Source organism: Entelurus aequoreus, linkage group LG02 (genome assembly GCF_033978785.1).
Source record: "Entelurus aequoreus isolate RoL-2023_Sb linkage group LG02, RoL_Eaeq_v1.1, whole genome shotgun sequence".
NCBI classification, from domain to species: domain Eukaryota; kingdom Metazoa; phylum Chordata; class Actinopteri; order Syngnathiformes; family Syngnathidae; genus Entelurus; species Entelurus aequoreus.
In genome coordinates this window covers 20,580,947-20,597,740 of record NC_084732.1, presented here as the reverse complement: position 1 = coordinate 20,597,740, position 16,794 = coordinate 20,580,947, and the positions used below count along the sequence as shown (strand labels likewise).

Sequence of the window (16,794 nt, the reverse complement as noted above, 5' to 3'; positions counted from 1 at the left end):
GGTTTCGGACCCAGGATTGCATGTTTACTCGACAGGCGCTTTAACCAACTAAGCCACAGCACAACTTGCAACGCTTCTGTTGACTAGATTCATTCTAAAACTTCCACGCACTGAGCACTTCTGAAGGAACCACTGGGATTTGAAACCAGAAACTTCTGCATACTAGACAGTCACTTTAACCAACTAAGCCACATCACCACCTGAGATTGACAATCAAATCAGAAAAATGTGCAATGTAGCACCAGAAGTGGTATTTAAGCAGATTCACAGCTATTCGAAAGCAACATGGAAAGGGAAAATCTCCAAATTTCATTAGTTCGATAGGCAGACAGTGGGATTTGTCTTTGCACACACAGTTTGTGCTGCCCTACAAGGCACTGCTGGGATCCGAACCCAGGGTCTCCTGTTTACTAGACAGGTGCTTTAACCAACTAAGCCACAGCACCATGTTTTATATTGTAGATAGACAATTAAATCTGTAAGGAGAAATTTGCATTGGAACACCCGAATAAGTTGCATTTTTGCACTCACAGATATTCCAAAGCCACATGGACAGGCACATTTAATATGTTTTCATAAATTTGATCGGTAGAGAGTGGAACTTGTCCTTGCATACCAATTAGTGCTGCCCAAAAGGAAATGCTGGGTTTCAGACCCAGGATTGCATGTTTACTCGACAGGCGCTTTAACCAACTAAGCCACAGCACAACTTGCGATGCTTCTGTTGACTAGATTAATTCTAAAACTTCAAAGCACTGAGCTACTTTTACCTCAAAAGGAACCACTGGGATTTGAACACAGAAACTCCTGCATACTAGACAGTCACTTTAACCAACTAAACCACATCACCACCTGAGATTGACAATCAAATCTGGAAAGATGTGCAATGTAGCACCAGAAGTGGTATTTTAAGTTAAAGTTAAAGTTAAAGAGTTTAAGCAGATTCACAGCTATTCGAAAGCAACATGGAAATGGGAAAATCTCAAAATGTAATTAGTTTTATAGGTAGACAGTGGGATTTGTCTTTGCATACAGAGTTTGTGCTAAATTACAAGGCACTGCTGGGATTCGAACCCAGGATTCTGTTTGTTAGACAGGTGCTTTAACCAACTAAGCCACAGCACCATGTTAAATACTGTAGATAGAAAATTAAATCTGTAAGGGGAAATTTGCATTGGAACACCCGAATAATTCGCATTTTTGCAGACTCACAGATATTCCAAAGCCACATGGAAAGGCACATTTAATATGTTTTTATAAGTTTGATCGGTAAAAAGTGGAACTTGTCCTTGCATACCAACTAGTGCTGCCCAAAAGGTAATGCTGGGTTTCAGACCCAGGATTGCATGTTTACCAGGCAGGTGCTTTAACCAACTAAGCCTCAGCACCATGTTTTATATTGTAGATAGACATTTAAATCTGTAAGGAGAAATTTGCATTGGAACACCCGAATAAGTTGCATTTATGCAGACTCACAGATATTCCAAAGCCACATTTAATATGTTTTTATAAGTTTGATCGGTAGAGAGTGGAACTTGTCCTTGCATACCAATTAGTGCTGCCCAAAAGGCAATGCTGGGTTTCAGACCCAGTATTGCATGTTTAGCAGGCAGGTGCTTTAACCAACTAAGCCTCAGCACCACTTGTGCAACTACTAAAACTGTACTCCTGTGTCAATGTTGTTGCCCTGAGCCTGCAGTTGGACAAGAATATCTAAGGTACTGCTGGGATTTGAACCCAGGATCTCCTGTTTACTAGACAGGCGCTTTAACCAACTAAGCCACAGCACCGCTTGCAAGTCTTCACTTGAATAGATTAATTCTAAAACTTCCATGCACTGAGCTACTTTCACCTCAAAAGGAACCACTGGGATTTTAACCCAGAAACTCCTGCATACTAGACAGTCACTTTAACCAACTAAGCCACAGCACCACCTGAGATTGACAATCAAATCTGTAAAAATGTGCAGATTTGATTGACAATCAAATTTGTAAAATGTGCAATGTAGCACCAGAAGTGGTATTTAAGCAGATTCACAGCTATTCGAAAAGGGAAAAATGATAGGTAGACAGTGGGATTTGTCTTTGCACACACAGTTTGTGGTGCCCTACAAGGCACTGCTGGGATTTGAACCCAGGATCTCCTGTTTACTAGACAGGTGCTTTAACCAACTAAGCCACAGCACCATGTTAAATATTATAGATAGACAATTAAATCTGTAAGGGGAAATTTGCATTGGAACACCCGAATAAATTGCATTTTTGCAGACTCACAGATATTCCAAAGCCACATGGAAAGGCACATTTAATAGTTTTTATAAGTTTGATCGGTAGAGAGTGGAACTTGTCCTTGCATACCAATTAGTGCTGCCCAAAAGGAAATGTTGTGTTTTGGACCCAGGATTGCCTGTTTACTCGACAGGCACTTTAACCAACTAAGCCACAGCACAACTTGCAATGCTTCTGTTGACTAGATTCATTCTAAAACTTCCAAGCACTGAGCTATTTTCACCTTAAAAGGAACCACTGGGATTTGAACCCAGAACCTACTGCATACTAGACAGGCACTTTAACCAACTAAGCCACAGCACCACCTGTGATTGACAATCAAATCTGTAAAAATGTGCAAATTTGATTGACAATCAAATCTGTAACAATGTGCAATGCAGCACCAGAAGTGGTATTTAAGCAGATCCACAGCTAGTCGAAAGTAACATGGAAAGGGAAAAATCTCCAAATTTCATTAGTTCGATAGGTAGACAGTGGGATTTGTCTTTGCATACAGAGTTTGTGCTGCACTACAAGGCACTGCTGGGATTTGAACCCAGGATTTCCTGTTTACGAGACAGGCGCTTTAACCAACTAAACCACAGCACCATGTTTTATATTGTAGATAGTCAATTAAATCTGTAAGGGGAAATTTGCATGGGAACACCCAAATAAGTTGTATTTATGCAGACTCACAGATATTCCAAAGCCACATGGAAAGGGACATTTAATATGGTTTTATAAGTTTGATCGGTAGAGAGTGGAACTTGTCCTTGCATACCAATTAGTGCTGCCCAAAAGGTAATGCTGGGTTTCAGACCCAGGATTGCATGTTTACCAGGCAGGTGCTTTAACAAACTAATACTCAGCACCACTTGTGCAACTACTAAAACTGTACTCCTGTGTCAATGTTCAGTATGGTTGGCCTGAGCCTGCAGTTGGACAAGAATATCTAAGGTACTGCTGGGATTTGAACCCAGGACCTCCTGTTTACTAGCCAGGCGCTTTAACCAACTAATCCACAGCACCGCTTGCAAGTTTTCTCTTGAATAGATTAATTCTAAAACTTCCACACACTGAGCTACTTTCACCTCAAAAGGAATCTCTGGGATTTTAACCTAGAATCTCCTGTTTACTAGACAGGCACTTTAACCAACTAAGCCTCAGCACCACCTGAGATTGAGAATCAAATCTGTAAAAATGTGCAGATTTGATTGACAATCAAATCTGTAAACATTTGCAATGTAGCACCAGAAGTGGTATATAAGCAGATTCACAGCTATTCGAAAGCAATATGGAAAGGGAAAAATCTCCAAATTTCATTAGTTCGATAGGTAGACAGTGGGATTTGTCTTTGCACACACAGTTTGTGCTGCCCTACAAGGTACTGCTGGGATTTGAACCCAGGATCTCCTGTTTACTAGACAGGTGCTTTAACCAACTAAGCCACAGCACCATGTTAAATACTGTAGATAGACAATTAAATCTGTAAGGGGAAATTTGCATTGGAACACCCGAATAAATTGCATTTTTGCAGACTCACAGATATTCCAAAGCCACATGGGAAGGCACATTTAATATATTTTTATAAGTATGATCGGTAGAGAGTGGAACTTGTCCTTGCATACCAATTAGTGCTGCCCAAAAGGCAATGCTGGGTTTCAGACCCAGGATTGCATGTTTACCAGGCAGGTGCTTTAACCAACTAAGCCTCAGCACCACTTGTGCAACTCTGGTTAGCGCCTTGCATGGCAGCTCCCGCCATCAGTGTGTGAATGTGTGTGTGAATGGGTAAATGTGGAAATACTGTAAAAGCGCTTTGAGTACCTTGAAGGTAGAAAAGCGCTATACAAGTATAACCCATTTATCATTATCATTTACTAAAACTGTACTCCTGTGTCAATGTTCAGGATGGTTGCCCTGAGCCTGCAGTTGGACAAGAACATCTAAGGTACTGCTGGGATTTGAACCCAGCATTTCCTGTTTACTAGACAGGCGCTTTAACCAACTAAGCCACAGCACCGCTTGCAAGTCTTCTCTTGAATAGATTAATTCTAAAACTTCCACTCACTGAGCTACTTTCACCTCAAAAGGAACCACTGGGATTTTAACCTAGAATCTCCTGTTTACTAGACAGGCACTTTAACCAACTAATGCTCAGTACGACCTGAGATTGAGAATCAAATCTGTAAAAATGTTCAGATTTGATTGACAATCAAATCTGTAAAAATGTGCAATGTATCACCAGAAGTGGTATTAAAGCAGATTCACAGCTATTCGAAAGCAATATGGAAAGGGAAAAATCTCAGAATTTCATTAGTTCGATAGGCAGACAGTGGGATTTGTCTTTGCACACATAAATTGTGCTGCTCTACAAGGCACTGCTGGGATTCGAACATAGGATCTCCTGTTTACTAGACAGGTGCTTTAACCAACTAAGCCACAGCACCGTGTCTAATATTGTTGATAGACAATTAAATCTGTAAGGGGAAATTTGCATTGGAACACCCGAATAATTTGCATTTTTGCAGACTCACAGATATTCCGAAGCCACATGGAAAGGCACATTTAATATGTTTTTATAAGTTTGATCGGTAGAGAGTGGAACTTGTCCTTGCATACCAATTAGTGCTGCCCAAAAGGCAATGCTGGGTTTCAGACCCAGGATTGCATGTTTACCAGGCAGGTGCTTTAACCAACTAAACCTCAGCACCACTTGTGCAACTACTAAAACTGCACTCCTGTGTCAATGTTCAGTGTGGTTGGCCTGAGCCTGCAGTTGGACAAGAATATCTAAGGCACTGCTGGGATTTGAACCCAGGATCTCCTGTTTACTAGACAGGCGCTTTAACCAACTAAGCCACAGCACCGCTTGCAAGTCTTCTCTTGAATAGATTCATTCTAAAACTTCCACGCACTGAGCTACTTTCACCTCAAAAGAAACCACTGGGATTTTAACCTAGAATCTCCTGCATACTAGACAGACACTTTAACCAACTTAGCCTCAGCACCACCTGAGATTGTGAATCAAATCTGTAAAAATGTGCAGATTTGATTGACAATCAAATCCGTAAAAATGTGCAATGTAGCACCAGAAGTGGTATTTAAGCAGATTCACAGCTATTCGAAAGCAACACGGAAAGGGAAAAATCTCCAAATTTCGTTAGTTTGATAGGTAGACAGTGGGATTTGTCTTTGCACACACAGTTTGTGCTACCCTACAAGGCACTGCTGGGATTCAAACCCAGAATCTCCTGTTTACGAGACAGGCGCTTTAACCAACTAATCCACAGCACCATATTTTCTATTGTAGATAGACAATTAAATCTGTAAGGGGAAATTTGCATTGGAACACCCAAATAAGTTGCATTTTTGCAGACTCACAGATTTTCCAAAGCCACATGGAAAGGCACATTTAATATGTTTTCAGAAGTTTGATCGGTAGAGAGTGGAACTTGTCCTTGCATACCAATTAGTGCTGCCCAAAAGGAAATGCTGGGTTTCGGACCCAGGATTGCATGTTTACTAGACAGGCGCTTTAACCAACTGAGCCACAGGACAACTTGCAACACTTCTGTTGACTAGATTCATTCTAAAACTTCCAAGTACTGCAATACTTTCACCTCAAAAGGAACCACTGGGATTTGAAACCAGAATTTCCAGCATACTAGACAGGCACTTTAACCAACTAAGCCACAGCACCACCTGAGACTGACAATGTAATCTGTAAAAATGTGCAGATTTGATTGACAATCAAATTTGTAAAATGGGCAATGTAGCACCAGAAGTGGTATTTAAGCAGATTCACAGCTATTCGAAAGCAATATGAAAAGGGAAAAATCTCTAAATTTCATTCTTTCCATAGGTAGACAGTGGGATTTGTCTTTGCACACACAGTTTGTGGTGCCCTACAAGGCACTGCTGGGATTTGAACCCAGGATCTCCTGTTTACTAGACAGGTGCTTTAACCAACTAAGCCACAGCACCATGTTAAGTTTTGTAGATAGACAATTAAATCTGTAAGGGGAAATTTGCATTGACACCCCCAAATAATTTGCATTTTTGCAGACTCACAGATATTCCGAAGCCACATGGAAAGGCAAATTTAATATGTTTTTATAAGTTTGATCGGTAGAGAGTGGAACTTGTCCTTGCATACCAATTAGTGCTGCCCAAAAGGCAGTGCTGGGTTTCAGACCCAGGATTGCATGTTTACCAGGCAGGTGCTTTAACCAACTAAATCTCAGCACCACTTGTGCAACTACTAAAACTGCACTCCTGTGTCAATGTTCAGTGTGGTTGGCCTGAGCCTGCAGTTGGAAAAGAATATCTAAGGCACTGCTGGGATTTGAACCCAGGACCTCCTGTTTACTAGACAGGCGCTTTAACCAACTAAGCCACAGCACCGCTTGCAAGTCTTCTCTTGAATAGATTAATTCTAAAACTTCCACGCACTGAGCTACTTTCACCTCAAAAGAAACCACTGGGATTTTAACCTAGAATCTCCTGCATACTAGACACACACTTTAACCAACTTAGCCTCAGCACCACCTGAGATTGTGAATCAAATCTGTAAAAATGTGCAGATTTGATTGACAATCAAATCCGTAAAAATGTGCAATGTAGCACCAGAAGTGGTATTTAAGCAGATTCACAGCTATTCGAAAGCAACACGGAAAGGGAAAATCTCCAAATTTCATTAGTTCGATAGGTAGACGGTGGGATTTGTCTTTGCACACACAGTTTGTGCTACCCTACAAGGCACTGCTGGGATTCAAACCCAGAATCTCCTGCTTACGAGACAGGCGCTTTAACCAACTAATCCACAGCACCATATTTTCTATTGTAGATAGACAATTAAATCTGTAAGGGGAAATTTGCATTGGAAAACCCGAATAAGTTGCATTTTTGCAGACTCACAGATATTCCAAAGCCACATGGAAAGGCACATTTAATATGTTTTCAGAAGTTTGATCGGTAGAGAGTGGAACTTGTCCTTGCATACCAATTAGTGCTGCCCAAAAGGAAATGGTGGGTTTCGGACCCAGGATTGCATGTTTACTAGACAGGCGCTTTAACCAACTGAGCCACAGGACAACTTGCAACGCTTCTGTTGACTAGATTCATTCTAAAACTTCCAAGCAAGCACTGAGCTACTTTCACCTCAAAAGGAACCACTGGAATTCGAACCCAGAATTTCCTGCATACTAGACAGACACTTTAACCAACTAAGCCACAACACCACCTGAGATTGACAATCTAATCTCTAAAAATGTGCAATGTAGCACCAGAAGTGGTATATAAGCAGATTCACAGATATTCGAAAGCAACATGGAAAGGGAAAAATCTCCAAATTTCATTAGTTCGATAGGTAGACAGTGGGATTTGTCTTTGCATACAGAGTTTGTGCTAAGTTACGAGGCACTGCTGGGATTCGAACCCAGGATCTCCTGTTTACTAGACAGGTGCTTTAACCAACTAACCCACAGCACCATGTTAAGTATTGTATCAATCAATCAATCAATGTTTATTTGTATATCCCTAAATCACAAGTTTTTCAAAGGGCTGATAGACAATTAAATCTGTAAGGGACAATTTGCATTGGAACACCCGAATAAATTGCATTTATGCAGACTCACAGTTATTCCAAAGCCACATGGAAAGGCACATTTAATATGTTTTTATAAGTTTGATCGGTAGAGAGTGGAACTTGTCCTTGCATACCAATTAGTGCTGCCCAAAAGGCAATGCTGGGTTTCAGACCCAGGATTGCATGTTTACCAGGCAGGTGCTTTAACCAACTAAGCCTCAGCACCACTTGTGCAACTACTAAAACTGTACTCCTGTGTCAATGTTCAGTGTGGTTGGCCTGAGCCTGCAGTTGGACAAGAATATCTAAGGCACTGCTGGGATTTGAACCCAGGATCTCCTGTTTACTAGACAGGTGCTTTAACCAACTAAGCCACAGCACCACCTGGAAGTCTTCTCTTGAATAGATTCATTCTAAAACGTCCATGCACTGTGCTACTTTCACCTCAAAAGGAACCACTGGGATTTTAACCCAGAAACTCCTGCATACTAGACAGTCACTTTAACCAACTTAGCCTCAGCACCACCTGAGATTGACAATCAAATCTGTAAAAATGTGCAGATTTGATTGACAATCAAATTTGTAAAATGTGCAATGTATCACCAGAAGTGGTATTTAAGCAGATTCACAGCTATTCGAAAGAAATATGAAAAGGGAAAAATCTCTAAATTTCCGTAGTTCGATAGGCAGACAGCAGGATTTGTTTACCAGGCAGGTGCTTTAACCAACTAAACCTCAGCACCACTTGTGCAACTACTAAAACTGTACTCCTGTGTCAATGTTCAGTGTGGTTGGCCTGAGCCTGCAGTTGGACAAGAATATCTAAGGTACTGCTGGGATTTGAACCCAGGATCTCCTGTTTACTAGACAGGCGCTTTAACCAACTAAGCCACAGCACCACTTGCAAGTCTTCTCTTGAATAGATTAATTCTAAAACTTCCACGCACTGAGCTACTTTCACCTCAAAAGAAACCACTGGGATTTTAACCTAGAATCTCCTGTTTACTAGACAGACACTTTAATCAACTTAGCCTCAGCACCACCTGAGATTGAGAATCAAATCTGTAAAAATGTGCAGATTTGATTGACAATCAAATCTGTAAAAATGTGCAATGTAGAACCAGAAGTGGTATTTAAGCAGATTCACAGCTATTCGAAAGCAACACGGAAAGGGAAAAATCTCCAAATTTCATTAGTTTGATAGGTAGACAGTGGGATTTGTCTTTGCACACACTGTCTTTGCTACCCTACAAGGCACTGCTGAGATTCAAACCCAGAATCTCCTGTTTACGAGACAGGCGCTTTAACCAACTAATCCACAGCACCATATTTTCTATTGTAGATAGACAATTAAATCTGTAAGGGGAAATTTGCATTGGAACACCCGAATAAGTTGCATTTTTGCAGACTCACAGATATTCCAAAGCCACATGGAAAGGCACATTTAATATGTTTTCAGAAGTTTGATCGGTAGAGAGTGGAACTTGTCCTTGCATACCAATTAGTGCTGCCCAAAAGGAAATGGTGGGTTTCGGACCCAGGATTGCAGGTTTACTAGACAGGCGCTTTAACCAACTGAGCCACAGGACAACTTGCAATGTTTCTGTTGACTAGATTCATTCTAAAACTTCCAAGCAAGCACTGAGCTACTTTCACCTCAAAAGGAACCACTGGGATTTGAACCCAGAATTCCCTGCATACTAGACAGACACTTTAACCAACTAAGCCACAACACCACCTGAGATTGACAATCTAATCTGTAAAAATGTGCAATATAGCACCAGAAGTGGTATATAAGCAGATTCACAGATATTCGAAAGCAACATGGAAAGGGAAAAATCTCCAAATTTCATTAGTTCGATAGGTAGACAGTGGGATTTGTCTTTGCATACAGTTTGTGCTAAGTTACAAGGCACTGCTGGGATTCGAACCCAGGATCTCCAGTTTACTAGACAGGTGCTTTAACCAACTAACCCACAGCACCATGTTAAGTATTGTATGAATCAATCAATCAATGTTTATTTATATAGCCCTAAATCACAAGTGTCTCAAAGGGCTGATAGACAATTAAATCTGTAAGGGACAATTTGCATTGGAACACCCGAATAAATTGCATTTATGCAGACTCACAGTTATTCCAAAGCCACATGGAAAGGCACATTTAATACGTTTTTATAAGTTTGATCGGTAGAGAGTGGAACTTGTCTTTGCATACCGATTAGTGCTGCCCAAAAGGCAATGCTGGGTTTCAGACCCAGGATTGCATGTTTACCAGGCAGGTGCTTTAACCAACTAAGCTTCAGCACCACTTGTGCAACTACTAAAACTGTCCCCTGTGTCAATGTTCAGTGTGGTTGGCCCGAGCCTGCAGTTGGACAAGAATATCTAAGGCACTGCTGGGATTTGAACCCAGGATCTCCTGTTTACTAGACAGGTGCTTTAACCAACTAAGCCACAGCACCACTTGCAAGTCCTCTCTTGAATAGATTAATTCTAAAACTTCCACGCACTGAGCTACTTTCACCTCAAAAGGAACCACTGGGATTTTAACCTAGAATCTCCTGTTTACTATACAGGCACTTTAACCAACTAAACCTCAGCACCACCTGAGATCGAGAATAAATCTGTAAAAATGTGCAGATTTGATTGACAATCAAATCTGTAAAAATGTGCAATGTAGCACCAGAAGTGGTTTTTAAGCAGATTCACAGCTATTCGAAAGCAACATGGAAAGGGAAAAATCTCCAAATTTCATTAGTTTGACAGGTAGACAGTGGGATTTGTCTTTGCATACAGAGTTTGTACTGCCCTATAAGGCACTGCTGGGATTTGAACCCAGGATCTCCTGTTTACGAGACAGGCGCTTTAACCAACTAAGCCACAGCACCATGTTTTATTTTTTTAGATAGACAATTAAATCTGTAAGGGGAAATTTGCAGTTGTACACCCGAATAAGTTGCATTTATGCAGACTCACAGATATTCCAAGCCACATTTAATATGTTTTTATAAGTTTGATCGGTAGAGAGTGGAACTTGTCCTTGCATACCAATTAGTGCTGCCCAAAAGGCAATGCTGGGTTTCAGACCCAGGATTGCATGTTTATCAGGCAGGTGCTTTAACCAACTAAGCCTCAGCACCACTTGTGCAACTACTAAAACTGTACTCCAGTGTCAATGTTCAGTGTGGTTGGCCTGAGCCTGCAGTTGGACAAGAATATCTAAGGCACTGCTGGGATTTGAACCCAGGATCTCCTGGTTACTAGACAGGCACTTCAACCAACTAAGCCACAGCACCGCTTGCAAGGCTTCTCTGGAATAGATTAGTTCTAAAACTTCCACGCACTGAGCTACTTTCACCTCAAAAGGAACCACTGGGATTTGAACCTAGAATCTCCTGTTTACTAGACAGGCACTTTAAACAAATAAACCACAGCGCCACCTGAGATTGAGAATAAAATCTGTAAAAATTTGCAGATTTGATTGACAATCAAATCTGTAAAAATGTGCAATGTTGCACCAGAAGTGGTATTTAAGCAGATTCACAGCTATTCAAAAGCAACATGGAAAGGGAAAAATCTCCAAATTTCATTAGTTCAGTAGGTAGACAGTGGGATTTGTCTTTGCATACAGAGTTTATGCTGCCCTATAAGGTAGTGCTGGGATTTGAACCCAGGATCTCCTGCTTACGAGACAGGCACTTCAACCATCTAAGCCACAGCACTATGTTTTATATTGTAGATAGACAATTAAATCTGTAAGGAGACATTTGCATTGGAACACTCGAATAAGTTGCATTTTTGCAGACTCACAGATATTCCTAAGCCACATTTAATATGTTTTTATAAGTTTGATCGAGTGGAACTTGTCCTTGCATACCAATTAGTGCTGCCCAAAATGCAATGCTGGGTTTCAGACCCAGGATTGCATGTTTACCAGGCAGGTGCTTTAACCAACTAAGCCTCAGCACCACTTGTGCAACTACTAAAACTGTACTCCTGTGTCAATGTTCAGTGTGGTTGGCCTGAGCCTGCAGTTGGACAAGAATTTCTAAGGCACTGCTGGGATTTGAACCCAGGATCTCCTCTTTACTAGACAGGCACTTTAACCAACTAAGCCACAGCACCGCCTGGAAGTCTTCTCTTGAATAGATTAATTCTAAAACGTCCATGCACTGAGCTACTTTCACCTCAAAAGGAACCACTGGGATTTTAACCCAGAAACTCCTGCATACTAGACAGTCACTTTAACCAACTAAGCCACAGCACCACCTGAGATTGACAATCAAATCTGTAAAAATGTGCAGATTTGATTGACAATCAAATTTGTAAAAATGTGCAATGTATCACCAGAAGTGGTATTTAAGCAGATTCACAGCTATTCGAAAGAAATATGAAAAGGGAAAAATCTCCAAATTTAGGCAGACAGCGGGATTTGTCTTTGCACACACAGTTTGTGCTGCCCTACAAGGCACTGCTGGGATTCGAACCCAGGATCTCCTGTTTACTAGACAGGTGCTTTAACCAACTAAGCCACATTACAACTTGCAACGCTTCTGTTGACTAGATTCATTCTAAAACTTCCAAGCACTGAGCTATTTTCACCTTAAAAGGAACCACTGGGATTTTAACCCAGAAACTCCTGCATACTAGACAGTCACTTTAACCAACTAAGCCACAGCACCACCTGAGATTGACAATCAAATCTGTAAAAATGTGCAGATTTGATTGACAATCAAATCTGTAAAAATGTGCAATGTAGCACCAGAAGTGGTATTTAAGCAGTTTCACAGCTATTCGAAAGCAACATGGAAAGTGAAAAATCTCCAAAATTAATTAGTTTGATAGGTAGATGGTGGGATTTGTCTTTGCATACAGAGTTTGTGCTGCACTACAAGGCACTGCTGGGATTTGAACCCAGGATCTCCTGTTTACAAGACAGGCGCTTTAACCAACTAAGCCACAGCACCATGTTTTACATTGTAGATAATTAATTGAATCTGTAAGGGGAAATTTGCATTGGAACACCCAAATAAGTTGCATTTATGCAGACTCACAGATATTCCAAAGCCACATGGAAAGGCACATTTAATATGTTTTTATAAGTTTGATCGGTAGAGAGTGGAACTTGTCCTTGCATACCAATTAGTGCTGCCCAAAAGATAATGCTGGGTTTCAGACCCAGGATTGCATGTTTACCAGGCAGGTGCTTTAACCAACTAAGCCTCAGCACCACTTGTGCAACTACTAAAACTGTACTCCTGTGTCAATGTTCAGTGTGGTTGGCCTGAGCCTGCAGCTGGACAAGAATATCTAAGGCACTGCTGGGATTTGAACCCAGGATCTCCTGTTTACTAGACAGGCACTTTAACCAACTAAGCCACAGCACCGCTTGCAAGTCTTCTCTTGAATAGATTAATTCTAAAACTTCCACGCACTGAGCTACTTTCACCTCAAAAGGAACCACTGGGATTTTAACCTAGAATCTCCTGTTTACAAGACAGACACTTTAACCAACTTAGCCTCAGCACCACCTGAGATTGAGAATCAAATCTGTAAAAATGTGCAGATTTGATTGACAATCAAATCTGTAAAAATGTGCAATGTAGCACCAGAAGTGGTATTTAAGCAGATTCACAGCTATTCGAAAGCAACATGGAAAGGGAAAAATCTCCAAATTTCATTAGTTCGATAGGTAGACAGTGGGATTCGTCTTTTCACACACAGTTTGTGCTACCCTACAAGGCACTGCTGGGATTCAAACCCAGGATCTCCTGTTTACGAGACAGGCGCTTTAACCAACTAATCCACAGATTCATGTTTTCTATTGTAGATAGACAATTAAATCTGTAAGGGGAAATTTGCATTGGAACACCCGAATAAGTTGCATTTTTACAGACTCACAGATATTCCAAAGCCACATGGAAAGGCACATTTAATATGTTTTCAGAAGTTTGATCGGTAGAGAGTGGAACTTGTCCTTGCAAACCAATTAGTGCTGCCCAAAAGGAAATGGTGGGTTTCGGACCCAGGATTGCATATTTATTAGACAGGCGCTTTAACCAACTGAGCCACAGCACAACTTGCAATGCTTCTGTTGACTAGATTCATTCTAAAACTTCCAAGCACTGAGCTACTTTCACCTCAAAAGGAACCACTGGGATTTGAACCCAGAAACTCCTGCATACTAGACAGGCACTTTAACCAACTAATCCACAGCACCACCTGAGATTGACAATCTACTCTGTAAAAATGTGCAATGTAGCACCAGAAGTGGTATATAAGCAGATTCACAGCTATTCGAAAGCAACATGGAAAGGGAAACATCTCAAAATGTAATTAGTTTGATAGGTAGACAGTGGGATTTGTCTCTGCATACAGAGTTTGTGCTAAGTTACAAGGCACTGCTGGGATTCAAACCCAGGATCTCCTGTTTACTGGACAGGTGCTTTAACCAACTAAGACACAGCACCATGTTAAATATTGTAGATAGACAATTAAATCTGTAAGGGACAATTTGCATTGGAACACCCGAATAAGTTGCATTTATGCAGACTTACAGATATTCCAAAGCCACATGGAAAGGCACATTTAATATGTTTTATAAGTTTGATCGGTAGAGAGTGGAACTTGTCCTTGCATACCAATTAGTGCTGCCCAAAAGGCAATGCTGGGTTTCAGACCTAGGATTGCATGTTTACCAGGCAGGTGCTTTAACTAACTAAGCCTCAGCACCACTTGTGCAACTACTAAAACTGTACTCCTGTGTCAATGTTCAGGGTGGTTGCCCTGAGCCTTCAGTTGGACAAGAATATCTAAGGCACTGCTGGGATTTGAACCCAGGATCTCCTGTTTACTAGACAGGCGCTTTAACCAACTAAGCCACAGCACCGCTTGCAAGTCTTCTCTTGAATAGGTTAATTCTAAAACGTCCACGCACTGAGCTACTTTCACCTCAAAAGAAATTACTGGGATTTTAACCTAGAATCTCCTGTATAATAGACAGGCACTTTAACCAACTAAGCCTCAGCACCACCTGAGATTGACAATCAAAACTGTAAAAATTTGCAGATCTGATTGACAATCAAATCTGTAAAAATGTGTAATGTAGCACCAGAAGTGGTATTTAAGCAGATTCACAGCTATTTAAAAGCAACACGGAAAGGCAAACATCTCCAAATTTCATTAGTTCTATTGGTAGACAGTGGGATTTGTCTTTGCACACAGTTTGTGCTGCCCTAAAAGGCACTTCTCAGATTAGAACCCAGGATGCGCCTATAGCAGTCCGGATGGTTCTTTTCCTCTTTGGTCCAGAGGACACAACGTCCACAGTTTCCAAAAACAATTGGAAATGTGGACTCGTCAGACCACAGAACATTTTTCCACTTTGAATCAGTCCATCTTAGATGAGCTCGGGCCCAGCGAAGCTGGCGGCGTTTCTGGGTGTTGTTGATAAATGGCTTTGGCTTTGCATAGTAGAGTTTTAACTTGCACTTACAGATGATAGCGACAAACTGTAGTTACAGACAGTGGTTTTTTGAAGTGTTCCTGAGCCCATGTGGTGATATCCTTTACACACTGATGTCGCTTTTTGATGCAGTACCAGATGAGGGATCGAAGGTCACGGGCCTTGCCGCTTACGTGCAGTGATTTCTCCAGATTCTCTGAACCTTTTGATGATATTACGGACCGTAGATGGTGCAAATGACTGAGCATTTCATGGAAGCTGCTTTTATACCCAATCATGGCACCCACCTGTTCCCAATTAGCCTGTTCACCGGTGGGATGTTCCAAATAAGTGTTTGATGAGCATTCCTTAACTTTCTCAGTCTTTTTTGCCACTCGTGCCAGCTTTTTTTAAACATGTTGCAGGCATCAAATTCCAAATGAGCTAATTTTTGCAAAAAATAACAAAGTTTCTCAGTTTGAACTTTAACTATCTTGTCTTTGCAGTCTATTCAATTGAATATAGCCTGAATATAGCCTCCGATGCTACGTTGTCTTTTGACATTGCTCGTGTCAAAGTTTCACCAATGTGGAGATGTGTTATTAATGAAGGAAGGGGTCGAGGACGAAGTCCAACAAAAAGTGGTTCTTCCTAATGTTGGTCTACGTGAGATTGTCGCGGTGAAAATACAGTTGAGTTGACTTTCTATACAGAAACGTAAGTCCTGTTTAGTGAATATATTTGTCGACCAATGCAACATATTGTAAGAATATATAAACAGAACCTACTCTAGCACCTAATTTAGACCAAACACATGTAGAATATGACTTAAAAAGAAGTAAAACATCAAATAAATCTGCAATGTAGTGAAGCCGCAGGATTTGAAGTGCGGTGTAGTGAGGGACAACCACATCGAACCCTGTAAAGCAGGGATATTTAACTACCGTATTTTCCGGACCATAGGGGGCATCGGATTATAAGGCGCATTTAAAGGGTCATATTATGATTCTTTTTTTCTAAATGGAAAACACTTTCTTGTGGTCTACATCAGTGGTCCCCAACCTGTTTGTAACTGTGGACCGGTCAACGCTTGAAAATTTGTCCCACGGACCATGGGATGTGGGGGGGTTTCTTTATTTTAATTTTTTAATTTTTTTTGTGTCATAAAAAAATACAATCATGTGTGCTTATGGACTGTATCCCTGCAGACTGTATTGATCTATATTGATATCTTGTGTTTTTATGTTGATTTAATAAATATTTTTTTATTTTATTTCTTGTGCGGCCGGTACCAATCGATCCACGGACCAATACCGAGCCACTGGTCTACATAACATGTAATGGTGGTTCTTTGGTCAAAATGTTGCATAGATTATGTTTTACAGATCATCTTCAAGTCGCTTTCTGACAGTCGCTTCAGGATGCGCCGTTTTTTGGGCGGTCTTATTTACGTTGCCCACCTTCGGCAGCGTCTTCTCCCCGTCATCTTTGTT

General features: G+C 41.0%; 23 non-coding genes across 23 annotated transcripts; all 23 read right to left on the bottom strand.

The window, feature by feature from the left end:
* Positions 1-372: 372 nt before the first annotated feature.
* trnat-agu (transfer RNA threonine (anticodon AGU)) lies at positions 373-446 on the bottom strand. The gene has a single exon. It is a non-coding gene; the product is annotated as a tRNA-Thr (tRNA).
* Positions 447-1,053: 607 nt separating this feature from the next.
* Positions 1,054-1,125, bottom strand: trnav-aac (transfer RNA valine (anticodon AAC)). The gene has a single exon. It is a non-coding gene; the product is annotated as a tRNA-Val (tRNA).
* A 591-nt stretch (positions 1,126-1,716) lies between these two features.
* Positions 1,717-1,790, bottom strand: trnat-agu (transfer RNA threonine (anticodon AGU)). The gene has a single exon. It is a non-coding gene; the product is annotated as a tRNA-Thr (tRNA).
* Positions 1,791-2,112: 322 nt separating this feature from the next.
* On the bottom strand, positions 2,113-2,186 carry trnat-agu (transfer RNA threonine (anticodon AGU)). The gene has a single exon. It is a non-coding gene; the product is annotated as a tRNA-Thr (tRNA).
* Positions 2,187-2,802: 616 nt separating this feature from the next.
* On the bottom strand, positions 2,803-2,876 carry trnat-cgu (transfer RNA threonine (anticodon CGU)). The gene has a single exon. It is a non-coding gene; the product is annotated as a tRNA-Thr (tRNA).
* A 346-nt stretch (positions 2,877-3,222) lies between these two features.
* On the bottom strand, positions 3,223-3,296 carry trnat-agu (transfer RNA threonine (anticodon AGU)). The gene has a single exon. It is a non-coding gene; the product is annotated as a tRNA-Thr (tRNA).
* A 353-nt stretch (positions 3,297-3,649) lies between these two features.
* On the bottom strand, positions 3,650-3,723 carry trnat-agu (transfer RNA threonine (anticodon AGU)). Its single transcript has one exon. It is a non-coding gene; the product is annotated as a tRNA-Thr (tRNA).
* Positions 3,724-4,216: 493 nt separating this feature from the next.
* trnat-agu (transfer RNA threonine (anticodon AGU)) lies at positions 4,217-4,290 on the bottom strand. The gene has a single exon. It is a non-coding gene; the product is annotated as a tRNA-Thr (tRNA).
* Positions 4,291-5,063: 773 nt separating this feature from the next.
* On the bottom strand, positions 5,064-5,137 carry trnat-agu (transfer RNA threonine (anticodon AGU)). Its single transcript has one exon. It is a non-coding gene; the product is annotated as a tRNA-Thr (tRNA).
* Positions 5,138-5,490: 353 nt separating this feature from the next.
* On the bottom strand, positions 5,491-5,564 carry trnat-cgu (transfer RNA threonine (anticodon CGU)). The gene has a single exon. It is a non-coding gene; the product is annotated as a tRNA-Thr (tRNA).
* Positions 5,565-6,180: 616 nt separating this feature from the next.
* On the bottom strand, positions 6,181-6,254 carry trnat-agu (transfer RNA threonine (anticodon AGU)). Its single transcript has one exon. It is a non-coding gene; the product is annotated as a tRNA-Thr (tRNA).
* Positions 6,255-6,600: 346 nt separating this feature from the next.
* On the bottom strand, positions 6,601-6,674 carry trnat-agu (transfer RNA threonine (anticodon AGU)). Its single transcript has one exon. It is a non-coding gene; the product is annotated as a tRNA-Thr (tRNA).
* Positions 6,675-7,026: 352 nt separating this feature from the next.
* trnat-cgu (transfer RNA threonine (anticodon CGU)) lies at positions 7,027-7,100 on the bottom strand. Its single transcript has one exon. It is a non-coding gene; the product is annotated as a tRNA-Thr (tRNA).
* Positions 7,101-7,686: 586 nt separating this feature from the next.
* Positions 7,687-7,760, bottom strand: trnat-agu (transfer RNA threonine (anticodon AGU)). The gene has a single exon. It is a non-coding gene; the product is annotated as a tRNA-Thr (tRNA).
* Positions 7,761-8,165: 405 nt separating this feature from the next.
* Positions 8,166-8,239, bottom strand: trnat-agu (transfer RNA threonine (anticodon AGU)). Its single transcript has one exon. It is a non-coding gene; the product is annotated as a tRNA-Thr (tRNA).
* Positions 8,240-8,682: 443 nt separating this feature from the next.
* On the bottom strand, positions 8,683-8,756 carry trnat-agu (transfer RNA threonine (anticodon AGU)). The gene has a single exon. It is a non-coding gene; the product is annotated as a tRNA-Thr (tRNA).
* A 1,011-nt stretch (positions 8,757-9,767) lies between these two features.
* On the bottom strand, positions 9,768-9,841 carry trnat-agu (transfer RNA threonine (anticodon AGU)). The gene has a single exon. It is a non-coding gene; the product is annotated as a tRNA-Thr (tRNA).
* Positions 9,842-10,245: 404 nt separating this feature from the next.
* On the bottom strand, positions 10,246-10,319 carry trnat-agu (transfer RNA threonine (anticodon AGU)). Its single transcript has one exon. It is a non-coding gene; the product is annotated as a tRNA-Thr (tRNA).
* Positions 10,320-10,671: 352 nt separating this feature from the next.
* trnat-cgu (transfer RNA threonine (anticodon CGU)) lies at positions 10,672-10,745 on the bottom strand. The gene has a single exon. It is a non-coding gene; the product is annotated as a tRNA-Thr (tRNA).
* A 1,163-nt stretch (positions 10,746-11,908) lies between these two features.
* On the bottom strand, positions 11,909-11,982 carry trnat-agu (transfer RNA threonine (anticodon AGU)). Its single transcript has one exon. It is a non-coding gene; the product is annotated as a tRNA-Thr (tRNA).
* A 768-nt stretch (positions 11,983-12,750) lies between these two features.
* On the bottom strand, positions 12,751-12,824 carry trnat-ugu (transfer RNA threonine (anticodon UGU)). The gene has a single exon. It is a non-coding gene; the product is annotated as a tRNA-Thr (tRNA).
* Positions 12,825-13,170: 346 nt separating this feature from the next.
* Positions 13,171-13,244, bottom strand: trnat-agu (transfer RNA threonine (anticodon AGU)). The gene has a single exon. It is a non-coding gene; the product is annotated as a tRNA-Thr (tRNA).
* Positions 13,245-14,672: 1,428 nt separating this feature from the next.
* On the bottom strand, positions 14,673-14,746 carry trnat-agu (transfer RNA threonine (anticodon AGU)). Its single transcript has one exon. It is a non-coding gene; the product is annotated as a tRNA-Thr (tRNA).
* Positions 14,747-16,794: the final 2,048 nt, after the last annotated feature.